Source organism: Triturus cristatus, chromosome 4_2 (genome assembly GCF_964204655.1).
Source record: "Triturus cristatus chromosome 4_2, aTriCri1.1, whole genome shotgun sequence".
Lineage (NCBI taxonomy): Eukaryota > Metazoa > Chordata > Amphibia > Caudata > Salamandridae > Triturus > Triturus cristatus.
The window spans coordinates 397,640,204-397,656,826 of record NC_140586.1 but is presented as its reverse complement, the minus strand read 5'-3'; positions in this window follow the sequence as shown (position 1 = coordinate 397,656,826).

The window sequence follows — 16,623 nt, the reverse complement described above, 5'->3', positions numbered from 1 at the left end:
GCCACACTTTCTACATTCTTTGCCAATGGCCCAGCAATTTTTGGAGTCCGATGTGTGATAAGTACTCCCGCACTTGCCACAAGTCTTACTGCCAAACTTACTAGGGCACAACGTGCTGCTATAAGTACCCCTCCCACCTTTAAACCTGGTAGAGGCAGCCACATCCCCTTCACCACCCTCTACAACAGATGTTTCACTCTCATTAGTAATGTTCAGTTTTAAATCTCTGCGATCCATTTCCTTCATGCAGAACTCAGATTCCTTAACAATTTTTGCAATGTCAATTGCATCTTTGAGCGAGGGGTCTTTGGCAGCCCATAAGCGTTCCTGTGTCTTTCTGCTTCTACATTGCACAATGAGTTGGTCTTGTATCATTTCTTCAGCCATGGGACCAAATTTACATTTTAATGAAAGCTCACAGAGTCTTGTAACAAAGTCATCTATGGATTCACCAACTTTCTGGGGTTGGGTATAAAACTTATACCTCCTCATGACAACGTTAGTCTCCTTTGCAAACCTGACCTCCAACCTTTTACGTGCTTCTTGAAAAGGATCTTCAATGGGTTGACCACGTTCATTGGTGACAACAGGTAAGTACTTGAAAATATGTTGACCCTCTTTACCCAAATTGGTGAGCAAAATTGCTTTTTTCTGTTTGAGTTGAAATGCTTCCAAGTAATTGTCAAACATTTCTATCCACTCATCCCACTCTATGCTGGGACTGCCTGGTTGACTGAGAAAATGTGGAGTAGAAGAAACAGCTGAAACGTCTGATGCTGTGACATCCATGTTCACCTCTTAATTGTGTGTGTGCTGTGGTAACAAATGCTTCCTGGTGTGTGAAATAGACAAGAGATGATGTGCTTCTAACCTTTCCCCACCAGATGGCAGCGTCTTCCTTCTCTGCCTGTTAGACTGCCACCAACACTTTGAGAGTGACACGCAGGGGTCAATATGCTGTGAGGAAATGTTCTCAATGCGTGTCAATTTCCTCTCAGGTGACCGCCGCTCACACTCAAGAAACAACTCGGTGTGGTCCCTCCTGTAGAGCCCAGAAGAGAAAGGGAAACACCGCTATGCCGGGGTTAAACCTGCCAAAGCTTTGTTGTGAGGTAACTTTGACAGCAAAGTGTTGAACCTTCAGCTGATATACTGGGCTCACAGTGCTCTCCATGCTCACCGGGGTGACGCGTTGGGGTTAATTACAGGCGTTTCCTCACTCCGCACCACATATCTTATAATCTTGACGTCACCGCTTCTCAGATAGTTGAGGTATTGGGCTCACTGTACTCTCCACACTCACCAGGGTGATGCATTGGGGGTTCACCAAGGGCATCTCTTCACCCCGCACGACATATCGTACTTTGACACCTCACAACATGACAAGTTGAGGGTTCGCTACAGATGTCTCCTCACCCCGCACCACATATCCAGTAATCTCTTCAGGGTGACAGCACAGGCAAAGCGTTGGGGGTTTACTACAGGCATCTTTTCATTCCACACCACGTATCGCTCGTTGACACCACACAGCACTTTATTACTTACAGTCAGAATGCGCTGTATTTGAAGGAGGTGTTTTCTTCAGGTGTTTTCTTCGGAGCGTCTAGCTACACCGCAGTGAAGTTGTCATTCATGGAATGCTTAGCACGCATAGATTCTTTGCTGTATGTTACGTGCTCTGCTGACTGAAGCTCGTCACCAAAAACAGGTTGTAATCACAACATGACAAGGAAACAGTGGCTTGATTCCATATGTTTATTTCTCCAAGCACATAACATCAGCGCGCCTCATCCTTCAGCCAGCAGCTGTTCAACTGACAGGACCAGAGCGCACAGTTACAACCTTCGAACGTTGACAGTCAGGACATTCCACCGAGCCCCGCATCGCGCGACCTCGGCGACAGGAAGATCACAACACTGTCATATTGAGCTTGTCGTCTAGGATGATCTCTAGATTTCTTGTGTGATATGTGGGTGGTGGTACTAGCTCTGGTGGCTACCAGGATAGGTCCCTTTGGGAGGTCGTGTTGCTGAAGGCCAGTACTTCCATCGTGTTGGAGTTGAGCTTCAGGCAGTTGGTTCACATCCAGTCTGCTGCCATATTCATGCAGTTGGTGAAGTTGGTTCTGGTTGTCTTGTCCGACAGGGAAAGGATAAGTTGGGTGTCATTGGCGTATGAGAAGACGGTGATGTCTTGTGATCTGATGATGTTATCAAGCTGAGTCATATATATGATTGAAAAGGGTGGAGCTGAGGGAGGATCCCTGTGGGATGCCACACATCAGTTTCTTGGTCTCTGATGTGAAGTGTGGCAGCCAGAACCTTTGAGTTCTTCCCATGAGAAAGGAACAGATCCATTTAAGAGCAGATTTCGTCTTCTGATGAGGGCTTTGTGGGGGACAGTGTTGAAGGCCATGGAGAGGTCGAGCAGGATGATGGCAGGTGTTTTTCCTCAGTCCAGGATGATTCAAATTTTGTTTGTGGCCGAGATGAAGGCAGTTTCCATACTAAAGTTCTTTCTGATTCAGCATTGTCTAGAAGATGGTGAAGTTCAAGGTGAGTTGTGAGTTGCTTATTGATGCTCTTCTCAATCACTTTGGCTGGACGGGTGAGGAGGGAGATGGGCCAAAAGCTTCTCAGTTGATTTGGGTTGACTGTGGGCTTCTTGAAGATGATTTCTGCAAATTTCCATTCATTTGTGAAAGTGGCAGACATGGTGGAGGTGATGTGGGTCCGGGTGGAGTGATTGGTGATGTTCACAGGTTACAAATGTGGGGGATATGGGTGAGTTGGGGCCCCTGAGTGATTTTGCTGTGGATAGGTTGTCGTAGTGTTGTTGGGAGGCAGCAATGTTGCTGACAGCGGCTGAGGTGAAATCCTTGGTAATCGCGAAGATCTCCTTGCAGCTATTAGAGCTTCCTTCAATGCGATCCACTAATTGTTTTTATTTGGTCTCTCTTATTTGCTGGTGATAGCATCTGAGTGCAGTCTTGTAGGTAGTTCTGTCCATGGTGTCGTGATTGGCTCTTCATTTCCTTTCTAGCTCTTTACAGTGCTGTTTGGTTTCTCTAAGGTCTTCGGTGAACCAGCTGGCCTGCTTGTTTGATCTACTATGCTTGTTGGATTTGATGGGTGTGAGGGAGTCTGAGCAGTTCTTGATCCACTTGTTGAAGTTGTTGATGTCCTTGTCAATGTTGTCTGTGGGGCTAGGTTGATCCATGGGAACTGAGCCAGCCTGCTTCTGTGATTTTTACCTAATTTCAGATTTGAATGCTGAACCTGGCAGAGATGTTGATGTGAGGTGTGTTGATTTGGAAGTGAATAATGGAGTGGTCCGCCCATGTGAGTGGTGTGGTGGAGTTGTATTTGATGTTGTCTCTTGTAGTGAAGATGGGGTCCAGTGCGTGTTGTGCGGTGTGTGTTGGTTCTATGATGAGCTGGGTGAGTGTGATGCGGTTCAAGCTTTCAAGGAGTGCTGCAGAGCAGGGGTTGTTTTCAGTGTAGAAAGAAGGCGATGGTAAGCAGGGAAATGAAGTCGGTGATGAGGGCGGTAAAGGTGGTTTGCAGTCCGGGTGGTCTGTAGGTGAGATCTCCTTCAGGGTGAAGTTTTTGGATATTTGCAGCTTGAAGTGCTGTTGTTCCATGAATGGGATGGTGTTCTCTGTGGATGTTGTGTATTTTATAGATACATTGTAGATGAAAGCAAGTCCTCCTCCTGGCCTGTGAATGCAGTCCTGTCGAGCGATCTCGTAGCAGGGTGGTGAGGTAATAAGGGGTTAAGCCAGGTCTCTGTTATAAAGAGGATGCCTTTATTTGAGGTTAGCTTTACTGGTTATATTGAAGTATTACTTTACGTTAAAAAAATTAGAAATTCACTGAATAAATACTATGCTTAAAGTGACTTTACAGTTAGGAATTGCAATTATATCATACTTTACATTCATTACAAAAAAATGAGAAATTCTCTGACAAAAAAACAAACGTTAAAGGGATGTTGTAGTTACGTGAAAATGTCAGTTATAACATGTTGTTTTAAATTAAAACCACTGAAATTCACCAGTTATAGCTAACCCAAGGAACTATAAATCGTGCCCTAAAGCAACTATAACTATGGGTGGGCGGTTAACTCCCCTCAGAGCACGGAGTTCAGCAAAAAAACTCTGATTCCACTGTGTATCAGAGTCTAACCCCACCGCCCACCATTAGAGGCAAGTCACTAGTGCTCTCTCGATGCCGTGCAAGATACTGCTTCCACAGTTCCAAGAACAGGGTCATGTCCACTAATTGGGCACACAGACAGGCAGCCAATGAGAAGTCCAGTTTTTACTCAAAGCTCCAAAAGGGTTTAAGGCACTGTCTCTATTTGGCTAAGCGTCAGCGGGCATACTGACTCATATGAATTATAGTACAGCTGTGTGGCTGCTCAATTGAGGTACAGTGGGTGCCTCTAGTCCTAATTTTCACCCTGTGACTCAGCCACGGGTCAAGTAATTACCAATTCCTCGATTTACACACCTCCAGAGCCAATCTAGTAATCAGAGGCGTTTCATCGAACACCTACGGCCCGCAATGCAATTCGGACCAGTTTCCTCCAATTGCAAATCTTCCAGCACAGAAAAAATAATGTAACAACCAAGGGGTGTTATTGAAGATGAGCAAACCCATAGGACAACCATCTTGAAGTCAGGCTATACTGCTACACTGTGACAGGAGGAGGAGTGCAACGGGACCCATCCAGGCTGCCATAGTGAGAGTGGAGGTTTTTTCTTCTTTAACAAGCCAATGGGTTGCAACGGAATGGGACAAAGAGCCAAAGGGCAAAATGTACCCAATGAGAAGCCTTGTGTGCAGTATCGTGTTTCTGAAGTTGCTTGATTCTTCTGACTCAAAGCGTATTTGTGTTGCTGTGTGGAAGTCACTCACTGCTGCTGTTTCTGTACCAGGTCTCTGCGGCTTACTTACTAGGGTGAGTGCGGCCAGGGTGAGCTTTGCTTTTTTGTCACCCTGAACACTGCTCTCCAGTGCCCCTTTGTATACCTATTGATCCCCTTTCCTGACACATTGTGTTGCTCAGGCTACTTTTTCCTTTTGGCCATTTATGAGTTATTATCTATATGAATAGATGAAGTGGTGTTTTTAATAAGTGTATAGCTAAGTAAAAGTAAGTATGATCCATTGTTTGCATAAGTGAGTAGGATGACTTCATAAGTGATTAGGATGTGTGCTGGTGTGTAATGTCGATATAGGTGTATAAGTATATTTGATAGTGTTCTATTGATCATTGACAGCATGTATGAGTGAATCTATAGGTAAGTGATAGATGTGTGTATAGATCTAGGAATCACTGAGTGGGTGTTTAGAAACTTGTATTGGTGTGTCAATGGTTTTAAATCTGGCACTCTGTATTTTACAGTGAGTGTTGAAAGGTTATACTAGTGTATGATGAGGTGTATCTGATTGTCACGTGGATGATGTCATCTGTGATGTCATCAATGATGTCATTTGACCTGGCCTGAAACCTATGTTTTTTTCAGTGAATTTCAAAGGTTTTGTAAATGACAATTTGTAATTTATTAATTGTTATACTGATTTTTCTGATACTGATTTACTACATTTTTTAAACTATTTATTTTTAGATATTTTATTTTTTAATTACATTATACATTACAATACAAAATATACTTTCACAGACTGAATTACTTTAGTTTAAATACTTTGCAAATAGGCAATAGCCTTTTAAGTACAGTAGTTACAGTTGTTGCAATGGGCAACACAATTCAAACACAATGCAACATTGAGCTCAATGTGAATTTCTAGTCAAATGCAATTAGTTACTTTATGGATTACTTTTCTAACCACAGGACTGGATCCTAGATTCAGTCCTTGGACATCTCCTGTAAACAGTTGAGTAAACACATTTTGTTAACAGTAGTGATTTTTAAGGAATATTATTGTATTTTAAAAGTTGACACTTAGAAATATTTTCACATAGAATCACCAATGTTATCCTATGGCAGAAAATTCACTTAGCAGGTAAGTAGTGTTATTGTTACTTTTTCTTACTCAGTGGTGGATCCTGGATCCAGCACTGGTGAATCTCCTGTAAACAGTTGAAAGAATGTGTTTAAGTCATACAGACGATTTTTTAGGAATATTTTTAGTTTGTGAAAATAGACAGAAACTTTTCTGCTGAAAACCACACAATGGATTCCTATGGATGGAAATAGAAGTTACTGGTAAGTACACTTAGAATTACTTTTCAGGGTCAGTGCTGGGCTAAAAGACGCAGCACCGGGTTCTCTCCTGATAACAGGTGAGTAAATCGGAATTCGTAGTTCAACTGATTTTAGAGGAATATTTGTACGTTTCAAAAATGGACACTTAGAAACTTTTCTACTGAAAACCACACAATGGACTCCTATTGAAGCAAATACAAGTTACTGGTAAGTACGCTTCAAATTTCTTTTCAGGGTCAGTGTTGGGCTAAAAGATGCAGCACTGGGTTCTCTCCTGATAACAGGTGAGTAAATCGGAATTCGTATTTCGGCTGATTTTAGAGGAATATTTGTACAATGGTGAACGAAGGGGGTGGGGCCCGTGGCGTGTTTTAAGTTGGGGGATTAAGTCCCCTTGAATCCTGAGGTCCCCTGGCGGCCAACTAGCCCACCAGGTAACTCCTGACGCTGCAGAGAGGTGTAAAAAGGGGCGTGGCCTCATTACACCTGTCTGCAACGCAGCCCCCTGGCGCATACTGGAGGTTCCTGGCAGGCTAGTTGGCCCCCAGGGGCCCCAAGTATTCAAGGGGAATTAGTTCCACCTCTGCAAACGTGCCAGGGGGCGCATTTGCAGAGTGGTGTAAGGAGGGGGCGTGGCCTCCAGGCCGATCCCGTCTTTTTTATTTATTTATTTTTTTAGAAGGGGGCTGTGTAGCCCCCCTTCATTTTCTAAATTATTGGCCCTGGGGACCCCATCCCCCAGTGCCTGCCCCCAATTTAAAAAAAAAAAAAAAAAATCGGGAAGGGGGCTCCTCTCCCGTGGCCAATTCCGTGCCCTACGGACCCCATCCCCCAGGGCATGGCCAATTTTTTTCATCTTTTTCTATTTTGGAGGCCACTTCAAGGCCCGGGGACCACATTCCCCGGAGCCGGCCATTTTTTCATGTTAATTGGGGAGGGGGGCCACGTGGCGCCCCTCCCAGGCCCCAGGGCTGGCCCTCACCGTTGGGGACCGTGGGGGGGACCCCAATCCCCCCACGGTCCCGCCGGCTCCCCGCCTCCTGCGGGAGCCGGCATTGCTTTTCCACATGCTGCTCCCCATATGGAAAAGCAATCTGCTTTGCTTCATTGAAGCAAGAGTAGGTTTCCCTGCTCTCGCTTCAATGAAGCAAAGCACTTTGCAATGGCAGGGCGGGAGCGCGGCTCCCGCCCTGCCATTGCAAACAGCAGTGTCCCGGGGTTGGGCACCCCGGGACACTGCAGGAGCCGGCCCTGGGGGGTGGCGGTCCCAAGGGCCTATACAAGGCTCCATGAGGGGAGCCGCGCGGCCCCCTCCCATATTTTGAAGTTGACCTGGGGGGTGGCGGTCCCCGGGGCTGGGGGGCCTGAGAGCCCCCCCACACCACATGTTTTGAAGTCCCGTGGGTGGCGGTCCCCAGGCCTGGGGGGCCTGAGAGCCCCCCCACCCATTTTAAAGAAGCCCTGGGGTGTGGCAGTCCCCGGGGCTGGGGGTGCCTGAGAGCCCCCCACGCAATATTAATGAGCCCCGGGGGTGGCGGTCCCCGAGGCAGTGTGGGGGGGATTGGGACCCCCACACTATTTTTTTTTTAAATGCCCCCGAGGTTTGGCCCTTCCGGGGGCCAATTACCAAAGAAATTTGTGCTGGGTGCGCGAATCTCGCTGATTTTCTGCGTTTCCTAGGTTTCTTGTGCCTCGGTTCTACTATATTTACACAACAGAACATCACCGCTGCCGCTCCATCTTCGTCTTGGGTGCTCACTCCGGCAGTGGTGAGCCGCCCACAATCGAAACAACCAAACACGCCATGGTGTGTAAGAATGGAAAGCACTGACTAGTTTGCAAGTCACTCTAAGATGGCCGCCTTGTATTTTTTAACAATGTTGCTTTAGTCCGTCTTTTATTTCTATTATAAACCTTGTGACACACATGAAGTTTAAATGTTTCTATGGAGCACAAGAAAAGCTGACATTGAGAAAGCCAGTCGGCGAAATGCGTCTGTCAGCATTTGGGATTAGGGGGGGCTCGCAACATAAAAGCACCGATGCTTTGAACCTCTTTTGCTTTCCATTCTTACACGCCATGGCGTGTTTGGTCGTTTCGATATATATATATATATAAAGATAGCATTGAAATCCAAAGTGCTAGAGGAGAAGGGTATATGCTTTATGATCAGATCAGGCATATATCAATGGGAGAACAACAAGGGGTGCTCAGAAAAAGAACAGAGCCTTTTTAATGGCTAGGAAAAATGTTCCGATGAAGTTCCCTGCATTATAAACAATTATGGGACAGGAAAAAAGGCATAACATACATTATTTGCATGAGGTAGATGCTTTGATTGCAATACTAAGGATTAAGAAATAAGGACTAAACATATCGATGAAATAGATTGTATGTAGAGTTTGAGAGATGATACACCCAGGTGGTTCCCTGATTAAATATAAATGTAAAAAATATAGTTTACAAAAATATCGATGTAAAAATATCTATTACAAAAATATCGACTCCCTATACTTAAACAGGTAAGTACAATAATATTGAATCAAAAATATCAATGTAAAAAATATAGATGTAAAAAATATCGACTTAAAATATAACTTAAATAAAATATATTAAATACTATTAATATTTTTAACAAAATAAATTACATTTCATATATATTTTAACTAAATATATTAATAAACTTAATTAAAAAAATATAAACCCACAAAAATGTGTACATATACATATATTTACTTAAATACATTTTATTAACTATTATCTTTATTTAATTTATAAACTTTTTAAATGATATAAAAATAAAATATATACATAAATTAATAATGTAAAATAAAATAAAACATTTTATATACATTTCGCAACACAATAATGACAAAAGTAGTGTACATGTTGGATAGCGGAGGGGTAAATATTACTATTCCCACTCCAGTGAGTGCGACAGCAGGGAAAGTTCTGGATAGCGGAGGGGTAAAAATTACTATTCCCACTCCAGTGAGTGCAAACGCACGGAAAGTGTTGGATAGCGGAGGGGTAAAAATTATTATTCACACTCCAATGAGTGCAAAAGCAGGGAAAGTGTTGGATAGCGGAGGGGCAAAAATTACTATTCCCACTCCAGTGAGTGCAAAAGCAGGGAAAGTGTTGGATAGCGGAGGTGTAAAAATTGCTATTACCACTCCAGTGAGTGTGACAGGAGGGAAAGTGTTGGAAAGCGGAGGGATAAAAATTACTATTCCCACTCCAGTGAGTGCAAAAGCAGGGAAAATGTTGGATAGCGGAGGGGTAAAAATTACTATTCCCACTCCAGTGAGGGCAACAGTGGGTAAAGTGTTGGATAGGGGAGGGGTGATAATTACTATTCCCACTCCAGTGAGTGCAACAGTAGGGAAAGTGCTGGATACTACACCAATAAAAAACCAAAAAAATCATCATTTTCATTAAATTTTATTTCCATTATTAACATAATTAATATTGAAATTTAAATATATTATTATTAAAAAACATAATAAACATTAATAAATTACACATTGTTTAACACTATAATATCCACAACACACACCTAAAATTAATTACACAATCACAATTAATAATTAATTAATGCAAATTAATTAACAAATATTTAATAATTCATCAATAAAAAATAGATTACATCCCATCCTTCCCACTATTTACAACTATAGACACCACAACACACACCTAAATTAATTAAACAATTACCACCATTAATTAATATTTAATTAATTTAAATTCATTAACAACTAATTATCAAACAATTATTAGTAAATTAATTAATGCAAATTATTTAACAAATATTTAATAATTCATCAATAACAAATACATTACTTCACACCATTTACACCTATAAATACCACAACACACACCTAAAATTAATTCAACAATTACCATAATTAATTGATAATTAAATAATTTAAATTAATTAACAACTAATTACCAAACAATCATTAATACATTAATTTACACATTTAACTCTATAACATCACAATTATAGAATTATGAATAAATATAAATTATTGAATACATTTCATATAATTAAATTACTTCCCACCCTATTCCCCTATAAACCCACAACCCGCTACAGAACTAAAAACGTAAAATTTTATTTAAAAATAAAAAATGATCTACTAAACTTTTTACACATAGAATAAAAATTCAAACAATTCTCAAACAAATTACTAAAATACATAACATTGATATTTTTAACAACTATATTTTTGTAAACGATTTTTAATACTTCGATATTTTTGCAATCAATATTACTTACCTAACAATCAATTTTCTTGACCACGATATTTTTCCATCGATATTTCTGTCCCACGATACTTTTACCTCGATATTTCTGTATATCGATATTTATACATCGATATTCAAGCTATGCACCACCCAGGTAATTGAAGTATACAGGCAAAACACAAAAGCTACAGAGGGGTGAGAGGTCCCGCTCAGGAATTGAATATCACAAAAAGAAGAGGGATAAAAAACACGTTTCGTGGGGACCAATAAGTGAGTGGGAGATACACTAAAATTGTAAAACTGCCCTCACACACAGCAAGCTGTGTCATGCTTCATCATAGGGCTGCTACTACACCTCCGCGCCAGCCAAACGCATGGAGGTGGAGCAATAGGGGAGGGGAAAACAACACATACAACATAAAAATTGGTGTGGAACCAAATGCAGAAGCAGTGATATACAGTGATTAAAAACCAATACTGGGAAGACCTTGATCCAATTTTAATATTAGGTGCCCAGTTTGGATTAGAAAAATCAAAAAAACGTGGGTGATGGGTTTGGAGAGCTTATAATGAGGTTCCAACCCCCCCCACTCTGCATAGATGTCGACATGTTTCAGCTAGCACTAAAAAATATAACCCGGCTTTCCTCAGGACTTCTCACCACTGTTGTTCCCAATTGTAAAAACCTTCCTGCTCCCAATTAGGGAAGTATAAGGAAGAAATACCTCAAGTGAGGTCTCTCACCTTTTGAGAGGAACTGAGTTTATTGAGTTTATAAACTCGAAATAGCGGGGGAGTGAGGACAGCCGCCCACACGCACTCTTGCTTTCTAGGGCTGCTGTGCACCACGGCGGTGAGGGAGGCACGACAAACGCATCACCCACGTTTTTTTGATTTTTCTAATCCAAACTGGATGCATGCCACAGCTTGCTGTGTGTGATGGCAGTTTTACAATTTTGGTGTATCTCCCACTCACTTATTGGTCCCCATGAAACTTGTTTTTTACCCCTCTTCTTTTTGTGATATTCAATTGAAGCATACAGGCCAGATATTTGAAGGTTTTGTGTCACCCTTATGCTATGAAAGGGGGCACAAGGGTGGCTCTGGATTGCTTGATAGATCTGGAGTAACGCAAGGCAGCGTAAATCATTGCCTTGCGTACCAGGGAGGCATCCCATGGGTGGAGAGTGAGTGTTCCCATGCATCCACCGATGGATTTTTGTGTATTTCGAAATTTACCATTAGTGGTAGACCTGGGAATGCATCAAAATGCTACGCCTCCCCATGTGAGGTGTAACAATGAGAAATATCTTCATTTATCCTTGTTTCTTACTCTTTCTATGTGTGCTGCATTTTGCAGCACACGGGAAAAGAGGAAAATGCTTCTGGCAATAGCTTTGGTACAGGAAGGTGTCCCTTCCTGCTTACAAACAATCATGCCTACCACGCAGGCACCACTGCACCATGATGCAAGGGTGCCTGCATTTGTCACCCCTAGTGGGAAGGGTATGCCCAGACATGGGTCCCGTGCTCTCCATGCCACTGGAATCAAGCTATCCTGGCTGAAGAGGGGTGAAACCCCGAAACTGGTCCTAGGATGCTTGCTTCCAGTCCAGGGAGGACCTGACTTGGCAGTTCGGCTGGACTGTTTCCATGAGGTACAGGGTCAAGACTGATTTGCATATGGCTGGGTTCAAGCTGGAAGGGCATGGTGAGCAAAAAAATGATGGATTTAGGCCCAGATATCTGTACTGGGGTGAACGTATGACATTGTTCTGCATTCTGTCCATCAACTGTTGTTTTTGCATTTGCCACCCAGAGTGGGAAGGGTATGCCCAAACGTGTGTCCCGTGCTCTGCATGCTACTGGAATCAAGCTATCCTGGCTAAAGAGGAGTGAAACCCCGAAACCGGTCCTAGGATGCTTGTTTCCAGTCCAGTGAGGACCAGGCTTGGCAGTTCGGGCTGGACTGTTCTCATGAGGCACAGGGTCAAGACTGATTTGCATATGGCTGGGTTCAAACTGGAAGGGCATGGTGAGCACAAAAATGATGGATTTAGGCCCAGATCTCTGTACTGGGGTGAATGTAGGACATTGTTCTGCATTCTGTCGATCAACTGTTGTTTTTGCATTTGCATTGGCTCTAGGCAGCCAAAAGTGCTCCAGAACTAGGGGGCATATCAGCAGCAACCGGCGATAATTATCGCTAAGCGCACTTAGCGCTAGGATGATTATCGCCGGCTAGCGTGGATTTTTATCGCTGAGATAGCGTGCTATTAGCAACGCTTATCTCAAAAGCGATAAAATCCTCATGCTAACTGCAATGTGGCATTAGCTTGTTGATAGGGCCCCACAAACTTGGCCATGATATTTACCTTCCATAGGATATCATGCCTAAGTCAGTTATGAAGCAGGCGTAAGGAAAGTAGCGATAACAGGGATTATCGCTACTTTTCTTGCCGCTATGCTTCATAGTGTGGGGCTTGATGATAGGAGAAATGTCTCCTGTCATGTCAGGTCAGGAATGCCCAGTTTGCATCTTATTAGAGATGCAAAGCTGGGCATTAGGAATTCCTACGCTAACGCAAGTTTTCACGCGTTAGCATGAGCTTGCTAATTAGGCGATAAAATTATCGCAGCTTTTCGGCCGAAAACGGCCGCAGAAGCGGCGATAATTCTATCGCCTAGCCTTGCTGATATACCCCTAGGTAAGAACAGGAATGTGCCATAGAATGTTAAATACAGTGCATTACTTCCCTTTCCCTTTCATGCAGAGCAGCCCAGCAAGATGGAATGCTGCCTTGCCCTGGGTGAAAAAATTATAAAAATGTGCCTAAATGTCTCTGGAGGGTTCCCCACAGTGGAACCACATGGCTAAGGAAGCATGTGTGGGGGAAAAATTACAAAAATCAGGTGTTCTCATTTCACTAAACTTTGTCTCTCAAATGAAGAGAATGCAATTTAAAATTCAGAATGTCGCAAACAGATATTACATTGAACCTTCACTTTTTACATGGCATGAGAATGACCAAGGAATAAAAAGGAAACAAAGAATGGTGTGGGAACAGTGCTTAATTTGTGCCTGTAGTTTCCGGTGCTTAGCGCCGGCACTGATTTCTAAGAGATGGGTCTATTGACATACCTGAGTGCCAGCTTACACGGCGCTCAACATGTGTCACATTGGCACGTCACATTGTCTCCCGGTGAAGACCCAATATCACATGGTAAATCCATGCCTGGGTTCAGTCAGTGTTGCGGTGGGTCACTGGTTGAGCTGGATTTGGTTCTGCCTGCTGTAGTGTAACCTTTTAAAAAGTATGCTGCCTGCCTTAGCATGAGGCACACACGCACCTCCAGAAACTGCCCGGGTCCCTGCCTCAGCATAACAGGTACACCAATTAGAGTAGTGCTATCAATGACCAGTCAACATAGAATATTAGCCTGCCCCACCCTTCCTTGGCATTGAATCCCCAAGTGCCCCAAGTTGCACCAACCGACCAATGTAGACAAGAGTCCCCACTTTTTGTCCTCCCCAGGGTACTGTGCAGCCGCAGCGCTGCACTAGTCTGTCAGTTGAAGAAGCAAGCAGTGTGTCATGCAGTAGCAGGCCTTAGAATCAGATTATTAAAAGGCAGTAGGTAACACTGCTTTTCCTTGAGCCTGGTATTGTGGAGCATGAGATGGGGACAAGTGTAAGCTGAGCTGCTTGCTTTATAGTTCACTCACTTTTCACCATTTCATTTCAGCACGAGGTCATGTGTGAGGTGACACAGCGGGTCACGCTCGCACAGTAAAATAAGCGTAAGTGTATATTTGTATTGCTGGTGGTGTTATTCCCGTACAGACAGCAGGATGTCGCACAATTAACTTCGCAGGCGTAAACATGAGTAGTCAGCACTTTGGGGCAGATTTACAAGCCCCTTGCGTCACTTTTGTGACGCAGCGGCAGCGTAAAAGTTGCGGCCCATTTACAACGTGACGCATCTAGGGAGATGCGTCACATTGTGAAGCCCTGTGCCACATTAAACCTGCGTCAGGTTTAATGTATGCAGGGTGGGCGTTCCGTTGCAGGAATCCCCGTAAAAGTTATGCAGTGAAATCTACAAGATTTCACTGAGTCACTTTTACGTCCATGCTGCGTCAAAACCCTGCGTCTGCTTGAAGCAGGCATAAGAATTGATGCAGCATGTTAGGCATAGGGCGCCCCTGAACATTGCTGGATTTGTGTCGTGCTTGCGACATGACTCCAGCAATGTGTGACTTTTCCGTCAACAGATGCGTCAGAATTTCTGACGCATCTGTCAATCCTTGCGCCATGGTGCGCCGTATTGTAAATACGACACATCCATGGTGACGCAAGGATTTGGCGTGTTGGCGCAGGGACAGTGACGCATCTCTACAGATGCGTCACTTTCCTGTAAATCTGCCCCTTTGTATTTATTCAGTGAATGCTCCACCTGGTGGAAGACAGGCAGATGAATAACCAAACCGTAAGCTTACGTTTACATGCTTGAAATGATGGTCGGTGAGTAAGCTTATTACCTCCCCTTCCCTCCAGTCCTCATCCCATTCCATTCTAAGCGGAGATTACCTTCCCCATGACAGAAAAAAAGAACAGGAGAATTCTGGGACACCTAACCCCACCCCCGCCCCCACACTGGTAGTACATAAGCTGTACCAACCCAACTTTCAGCTTGTTCTTTTTTTCTGTTTTCCGACAGAAGGGGACAAGGATTTGCTGGGTGCACTTACCTGTTGTACTTTGGATGTCTGCGTCAGGCTGCTGGGTGTCCTCGACGTCCTGCTACGTGGTCTCCTGGCCAGCCGGGCTTGCCGGGAGATGCATTGGTTGGCGGCCAGCCCTTTCTGGCTGGGGCCCTGGTTCTCCCGTCCGTTCCGGTTTGGAGGTCGCTTCTTCCTGTAGCTGGGCCTGCTTGGAAGATGCGCTGCTGCTGTTGCAGAGGAATGCCTCAGGCTGGTCTTGGAGGTGCCCCTGGAGTTCCTGGATACCTGTTGGAGTCCTGCATTTAGGCCTTTTCTCCCTGGAGCTGTGTGGCCGCCTGGCAGCGCCAGTTGCTGCAAGCTTTTTCTCTTGGCCTGGCACTAGTCTGGGGGAGGGCGTCCGGGCTGGATGTTGGGGGCAGTCAGTGTGTGGTGGTGTCTGACTGCCCTGGTGGTGAGTATAGCATAGCGGTTTCTTTTCCGGGTTTTGCTTTTTGGTTGAGCCTGGTGGTTTCCTTCCCTGGGGAGCTGGCTCTTCCGTCACCCATGCTTCCCTGTTTCCCCTTGCTCTCGTCTGTTCTCAGCATTGGGTGGGTCAAACCTTGTTGATTCCTGGTGGGGAGTCCACCTGGTGGCATGCAATGAGTCACTGGCCTGTGGGTAGGGTCTCTGACTCTTACTCCAAAGGTTATGTGTTTGATTCTTGGTGTTTCAATGGGGTTGTGATTTCTGAGGAGGGTGAGGGTACCTCAGACCTCCTGGAAGTCTGGCAATTCTGAGACAGGGGATGCCAGGGCCCCGGCCTGCACCCACCTCCCAGCCCTTCCCGATGGGCCTTTCCTCTGAGCCTGCCTGCCCCCGAAGCGGGTAGGGACGCGAAGCTGGCATCCCCCTCAAATAAAGGTATAAGTGTTTCCAGTTGGCCTTCTGTCCGGCTCTGCACTGTTGGTCAGTTCCTGGGCTGGCTGGTGGGGGTGGGCGGTGTATTATCCTGTCTGCCTACCATGGAGATGAGTGCAGCATTGCAGTTTCTCTCCTGTTCTGGGTCTCTGGCCCTGTCCTTTGGGGTCCCCAGCCTCCCGGATGCGGGTGTGTGTGTTTCTGCCTGTTGCCTGGAGCTGTGTTGGTGGTCTGTGCTTGGGCTGGCTGGTGGAGGTTGGCAGTGTTGTGGGACTTCTGCCTCCCTCAGCATTTTTTTCATTTGGTTGCCTAGCTCCTCTGTGGGTTAGTCGCTTCTTGTGTCCTGCTTTGGGCTTGGGATTCCTGTCGTCCCTGCTTCTTGGGTTGCGTTTTCACCTAGGGGGGTTCGTGTTGTGCCCTCTCTCTGGCCTGGCATGGCCCTGGGTGCACCTTTTGTTGATCTCCTGTGGCTATCTGTGGTTGGCTGTTGGCTCCGGGGCTGTGCTAGTGGTGCC